Source organism: Ornithorhynchus anatinus, chromosome 4 (assembly GCF_004115215.2).
Source record: "Ornithorhynchus anatinus isolate Pmale09 chromosome 4, mOrnAna1.pri.v4, whole genome shotgun sequence".
Lineage (NCBI taxonomy): Eukaryota > Metazoa > Chordata > Mammalia > Monotremata > Ornithorhynchidae > Ornithorhynchus > Ornithorhynchus anatinus.
In genome coordinates this window covers 72731995-72739191 of record NC_041731.1, presented here as the reverse complement: position 1 = coordinate 72739191, position 7197 = coordinate 72731995, and the positions used below count along the sequence as shown (strand labels likewise).

Genomic DNA, 7197 nt, shown 5'->3' with positions numbered 1-7197 from the left:
GTTGACACACTGTATCAAGTGCATAATATTTTAGGGCAAACCTCTTTGGGCCTCAGTTTCTTATCTGTAAAATGAGGAGATGTCTGTTCTAGATCAAACCTGTAAATCGATCAATTAATGCTTCCTGTATGTAGAGCACCCCCCTAAGCCCTTGGGAGAGTACAACACAGTAGAATTGATCCCTGCCCACAAGGAGCTTACAGTCTAGACAGGGAGACTGGCATTAAAATAAATTACAGATAAGGGAAGTTACAGAGTATAAGCCTATATAAACAACTTCAGGAGGTGGGGAGAGTATCAAAATGCTTAAGAATTACTGACTCCCCAGCTAATAGGTGAAACAGAAGGCAGGGTGAATAGAGTGGGGAAAAAATGATAATAGAAATGGTATTTGTTAAACACTTACTAAGTGCCAGAAACTGTTCTAAGCACTGGGATAGATAAAGGGTAATCAGGTTGTCGCACATGGGGCTCACAGCCTTAATCCCCATTTTACAGATAAGGTAACTGAGGCCCAGAGAAGTGAAGTGATTATCTATTTTGATGGTATTTATGTTTTGTTTTGCTGTGTCCTCCTGTTAGACTGTGAGCCCATTGTTGGGCAGGGATTGTCTCTATCTGTTGCCAAATTGTACATTCCAAGTGCTTAGTACAGTGCTCTGCACATAAATAATGCGATTGAATTAATGAATTTGCCCAAGGTCACATAGCAGACAAGTGCAGAGCCAGGATTAGAAAACATGACCAGCTGACTCCCAGGCCCATTGTTTATCCACTACACCATGCTGCTTCTCTAAATGAAATGCTAGTCAAGAAGGGCTCTTGAAGGAGACATGATTTTTGGAGGAAATTTTCTTTAGTAATAGTCTGTATTTTTACCAAGAAAACCCTGGAGATACACTATAAGAATGATAGCAGGTGGAAATGAGGTGTTCTGGGAGAGATGTGTCCATGGCGTTGCTATGGGTTGAACACGACTTGGCAGCCTAAGACAACAACAACAGTAGTAATAATATTAAGTGCTTATTGGATTCAGAGCACTTTACTAAGCACTGGAAAAAATCCACAGACAGCTCCTTATTGGCAGACAAAACGTCTGGCAACTCTGCTGACCTGCACTCTCTCAAGCTCCAAGAACAGTGATCTGCACACAGTCTGGGCTCAGTATATACTATTCATTTATTTAATCATATTTATTAAGTGCTTACTGTGTACAAAGAACTGTACTAAGCACTTGGGAAAGTACAGTACATCAATAAACAGTGATAATTCCTACCCCCAAAAAGTTCACAGTTAAGAGCGGGGAAGAGAGACATCAATACAGATAAATAAAAGTATATATATTTTTATGCTGTGCGGCTGGAGGTGGGCAGGGAGGAGAAGAACAAAGGGAGCAAGTCAAGGTGACACAAAAGATAGTGGCAGATGAGGAAAAGTGGGGTTTAGTCTGGAAAGGCCTCTTGGAAGAGATGTGCCTTCAATAAGGCTTTGATGAGGGGAGAGGAGTTGTCAGATTTGAAGAGGAAGGGTGTTCCAAGCTAGAGGGACTTCCACTTAATAAATACCATCAATAATAAACCTTTTTGCAGTTTTCATGTTGAGCTCAAGGCAGTTTGAGGTGAAACAAAAAGCAGGCATTCTTCCTAATGGTCCACACAGTTTTCAGATAAAGGAGATTTCAGTCCTTCCATTTCCAGGGAACTAACCCTTCCAGCCATGGGAGTTAATCATTGATTTTTATTGAACACTTACACCTGCAGAGCACTTGGGAAAATACAGTACAATAGAGTTGGTAGATGTGATCCCTGCTTATAAGGAGTTTACAAAATAGTGATTTGGGACATTGCCAGACCACCCCTCTTTACCTTCCCCTTTCACTGACTTTTTCCTCTCTCAAAGTCCAGTGCTTTCCCTTTTCCACTCCTTCTTGCTGACTCTGATGCTCTCCTTGTTCTGTCTCTGGATGAGGGACTCTGACATTTTCCTCATCTGTCTTCAAGGCCATGCAGATCCCTGAGACAACCAGGGTGGTAGAGGAGTACCATGAAACCCTCTCCCACCTGGACAAAGCTTTGAAGCGGGGAAGAGTAATCGTCTGTCAGATTTGAGGAGGAGGGCATTCCAGGCCAGAGGAAGGATGTGGATGAGGGGTCAGTGGCGAGGTAGATAAGATTGAGATATAATAAGAAGGTTAGCAATAGAGGAGTGAAGTGTGCGGGCTGGGTTGTAGCAGGAGAGTAGCAAGATGAGGTTGCAGGTGATTGAGTGCCCCTTTCTTCCCTGCCTCTTCCTCCAACCTACACCCTGTTCACTTGGATTGTTTAAGCAATTTGCCATTACTCTGATAATAATCGCCTTTTAAAGTGTCCTGGAAATTGCTCCACATGTGTCTATTAGTTCAAGCAGACAATTGTTTTTGAGCAAGTTGGCTCTGCTGTCATAGCATTGCTTTGGGGAGTGAGAAGTGAAAGCTAGCTGCTTTTCTTGCCTAGCCATAGCTTCACTACTAACTGAACCCTTAATCCTAACATTTTTCAAACAGCAAATCCAAAGAGTGGGTCAAAAAGAGGATAGAGGCAAAACTGAAAGAAGAAAGAGGCAGGGAGAGAGAAAATAACACCTGGTGAGGAAACAGGCAAAAAGCCTATAAAAAGCAAGAGAACAGGGGCTGGGGAGAGACAGGGGTGAGAGTGTCACACCTACACAATGACACAAACATCACCACAACAACCTTCAGAATAGGACAAAACCTATATTACTGGGTTGAACCAACAAAGAACCAAGTTTCTGCTGATTTAGGTAGGCTTGGATGGACTTTACATTTCCACTCTTCCTGCTTGCCTGGGTCCTCCCTTTCTGATTAAGGAACAAGAGAAGATAGAATAAGGAGGTTATCAGGATTGATGCTACGGAGCAAACCTCAAGGAAATTTAGGCTTTGTTTGATGATGTGGGGCTGTGGGGTGCATAGACAAATTATATCACTTCAAAATGCACATCATTAAAATAGCTGAAGTGAAATAAATGGTCAAGAAGTCAGATTGTGTCATATAGCAATTATTATTATTGTATAACACTTATAATGTGTCAAGGACTTTTCTAAAGCACTGAGGGATAGACAATATAATCAAGTCAGACACAGTCCCTGTCACACAGGAGGCTCGCAGTCTAAATATGTGTTTTATAAATAGAGAACTTTAAAATAAAATGCTAGAGAAAAATGAACATTTCATTTGTAGTATATGTTGGTCCTTGAGATTTGGAATGCATTATAAAATAATAAAAATGCATATTGGAGTATTTCTATGTTTGAGGTCCATGAACCTGTAGAGACAGATGGTGAGATACTGGGCAGATGGATAATGATGAATAGGTCTAGACAAGGTGACTAATACTGCATTTGTCAATTGTACTGCAGTCTGCCTCTGACTCAAATACAACCTGAACTATTGACTAAATTTACAATGAAGAACATAGTTTCTGTGCCTCACATTTTACTTAATGAAATATTTCTGCATTGTCAAGAAAATTCATATGTTTTTGTGCTTATGCTATATTTTATTCATGGATTAAAGCACTCAATCTAGTTGAGAGTCACTATCTCCAGAGAGAATATATAATAAGTTTGTATTTTAGGCAACATCTGTTATTGAAAATTACAGTTTGTCTATTGGAAACATTGGATTTTTTTCATATTTGTTGCATTTTTAATACCCTTGGGTTTTATGCAATAAGAAAAATATTTTTGATTGAATAATGAATATACTAAACACCAAGTATCAGAAAATGCAAAGAGATTGAACAAGAGCAGGATGATAATAATCAATGATTTTTTTTGAGCATTTACTGTATGCACAACATTGTACTAAGTGCTTGGGAGAGTACAATATAAAGGAGCTGGAAAACATGTCCCTGGCCACAGTGAGTTTACAGTCAATATGGGGAGACAGAAATCAATATAATGTCTACGAGAAGTTGCATGGCCTAAAAGTCAGAAGGACCTAGAATCTAATGCTGGTTATGGTACTTTTCTGCTGTGTGACCTTGGGCAAGTTACTTCACTTCTGTGTACCTCAGTTCCCCCCTGTAAAATGAGGATTAAGGCTTTGATGTGGGACAGAGACTGTGTCCAACCTGATTATCTTGTATCTACCCCAGAACTTAGAACAGTACTTGACACATTGCTTACCAAATAGTGCTTACCAAATACCATCCTTATTACCATCATTATTATAATGAATTATAGATATATGCATAAATGCTATAGGGCTAAGGAAGGGATAAATAAAGGTTACAAATCCAAGTGCAAAGGTGAGATGGAAGGGAATGGGAGAAGGGGAAATGGCTTAGTAGTAACATTAAAAATAATACTACTACTAACAGTGATAATAATCATTAAGCACTTACTATGTGCCAAGCACTATATTAAGCACTGGGGTAGATACAGGATAATCAGGTTAGACCCAAACAACTGAAGTGTAAAGCACTAAAACTGAGAAAACTAATGTATTAATCAGTCAACTGATCAAGGACATTTATTGAAGCCTAAGCAAGAAAAACACAGGAAAGCTTTCAAGGATAAAGAAAAACAAATCCTCAGACAATACTGCATCATAGATGAAAACTGGGGGAAAAAATTGCCAAGGAGAGAGCAGAATGTTGGACTGCAATCAAGAAAGGAGTAACTTTAATGTAAAATATTTTTGAGGAATGAGTGGCAAGGAAGCAAAAGCATAAACAGCACCAGATGCTTGAAAGATTAAACATGACAACACAACAAGGCACAGCCTTTTTGTTGCACACTATATGGCCAGGACAATAAATCCTGCCTTGGCCTTTTCAGTTGAAGCCTTACTAATGGGTTCATTTTAACATGAGTGCTGTCTGCTACTAATATGAAAGACAGCTACATAGCATTAAAAGGGAAAACATAGCGGCCTAGTGGAAAGAGCATACACCTGGGAATTAGGGATCTGGGTTCTGCATGACTTGTAAACTCAAGTCTACGACTTGTCTGCTTTGTGACCTTGGGCAAATCGCTTAACTTCTCTGGGCCTCAGTTACCTCATCTGTAAAATGGGAATTGAGGCTTTGAGCCCTATGTAGGACAAGGACTATGTCCAACCTGATTTGCTTGCATCCTCCCCAGCACTGCTCAGTACAGTGCCTGGAATATAGTAAGCACTTAACACATAACACAATTATTATTATTTAGTTACAACATCCCTGTTTTCTTATCTGTAAAAGGGGGATAACGGTTCTGTCCTTCCTTCCCTTTATACCCTAAGCTTCATATGGAAAAGGGACTGTGTCCGTTATGGTTTTATTTTATCTACTTCAGTGTTCAATACAATGCTTAGTACATAGTGAGCACTTCAGTATCATAATCATTAGATTTGCAGTGAGTTGGAAATTATTTCATTATTTTTTTTCTGTCCCAGATATTTTAAAGAACAGTTCTGGGATTGGGTCCAGTAAAAAAGCAAAAACAAAAATAAAAACCACAAAACTAAACTAACAAAAAAAAAAAACCCAACAAAAAACAAATAACATGACAAGGAACTACTTGTGAAGCATAGATGTAGGGAGTAACATAAGAAAAATTACAGCAACAAAAATTACAGTCCAGGCTGGGTGCATGGCATTTGTACTATTAACTGGGGACTACTTGTCTGCTCAAAGTACATATTCCATAATCTTCAGCTTCCCTATTAAATGATTCCATAACTACTTTCCCTTTAAAATTCAGCTAGTAACAAACTAGAGTTATCCAGAGACCAGAAACCTCCCATCATGACAGGGACTGTAGTGGCCAAGATCAATGCAATTTTTCCCTAAATATGTACAGGGCATGATTGTTAGCCACTGGGCTACAGACCTATGTCAATTTTGTAGAAACATCTCTTATAAGTTCCCTCCCACCTGCTTTAGACACCATGATATCATCATAGTCATCTAACTGAAAGACAGTATTCGGGATTTCCTCCTCTTAGGATTGCACCTTGAGAGTTTCCAGTACTCTACCAGTATCAGCTATGGGAGGGAGAATCAAGCAGAGGCATAACCATTCCATTCCTAGCTTGGGCAGTGGCTAAAGAGCGGAAGGCAATCTGCTACAAATCAAAACTCACCTGTGCTGGGCAGCAGCAGCATGGGAGAGAGTCAAGGGTGGAGAGTCAAGTTTATCACGTGGAAGAAGGCAATGATAAACCACTTCTGCAATTTTACCAAGAAAACTCTATTGATAGACTAACAGAATGATTGCAGATGAAGAGTGGGGTGTTCTGGGAGAGATCTGTCCATGGAATCACTATGGGTTGAAGATGACTCGACAGCATAAGACAATTCAAGATTTTCCTCCATTAATCCTACCTATTACAATATACATATATCAGCTCTCCTCATTGGGCAGACTTCAGCAAGTCTGGAGAGCACCTAACTGTACTTTGCTCTCACTTCCATACTCAAACTCATGCTGTTCACCTAGTCCAGAACTACCTTCTAACTGTAATATGACAAATCACAGAGCACCTCCAAGTTCAAAGCTCTCTGAAAACTGACATCCTCCAAGTCTTCCTTAACTCCCAACATACATATTTATGTTTTCCTTTTTACCACTTATGCATAATCATTTGTACAAGGCACTTGTGTCTTCAAAGTGAGCAAAAACTCATTGTGGAGAAGGAACATATGTCATTATTTGAAGTTTTCCAATCCTTTAGAATGTTGCAATGACCCAGTGGTCTCTCAATAAATTCCGTTTCTCCTTATGCTCCTACAAGTATTTTGATTGCTTTGGCTGAAACATTTATTAAGCATTAATAAATGTTTATCAATGAAATATTTATTACATATTGTACTAGGCACTGAGGTAGATGCAGTGCTATGAGAATACACACAGTACCTCCCTTTTCCCACTGGGGCCTCACAATGTACCTCATTCCCACTTAAGCAAGGGGAGAAACTGAAACACAAAGTGATGGTATTTGTTGAGCATTTACTATGTGTCAAGCACTGTTCTAAGCATTGGGGTTGAACACTGTCCTTGTTCCACATAGGTCTCACAGTCTCAATCCCAATTTTACAGATGAGGTAACTGAGGCCCAGAGAAGTTAAGTGCTTTGCCCAAGGTCTCACAGCAAATAAGTGGCAAAACCGGGATTAGAACTCAGGTCCTTCTGACAGGGGCTTAGAGTGG

General features: G+C 39.7%; 1 non-coding gene across 1 annotated transcript; it reads left to right on the top strand.

Annotated features, from left to right (window-relative positions):
* Positions 1-5982: 5982 nt before the first annotated feature.
* Positions 5983-6120, top strand: LOC114811780. Its single transcript, XR_003759476.1, has one exon. It is a non-coding gene; the product is annotated as a small nucleolar RNA SNORA7 (small nucleolar RNA).
* Positions 6121-7197: the final 1077 nt, after the last annotated feature.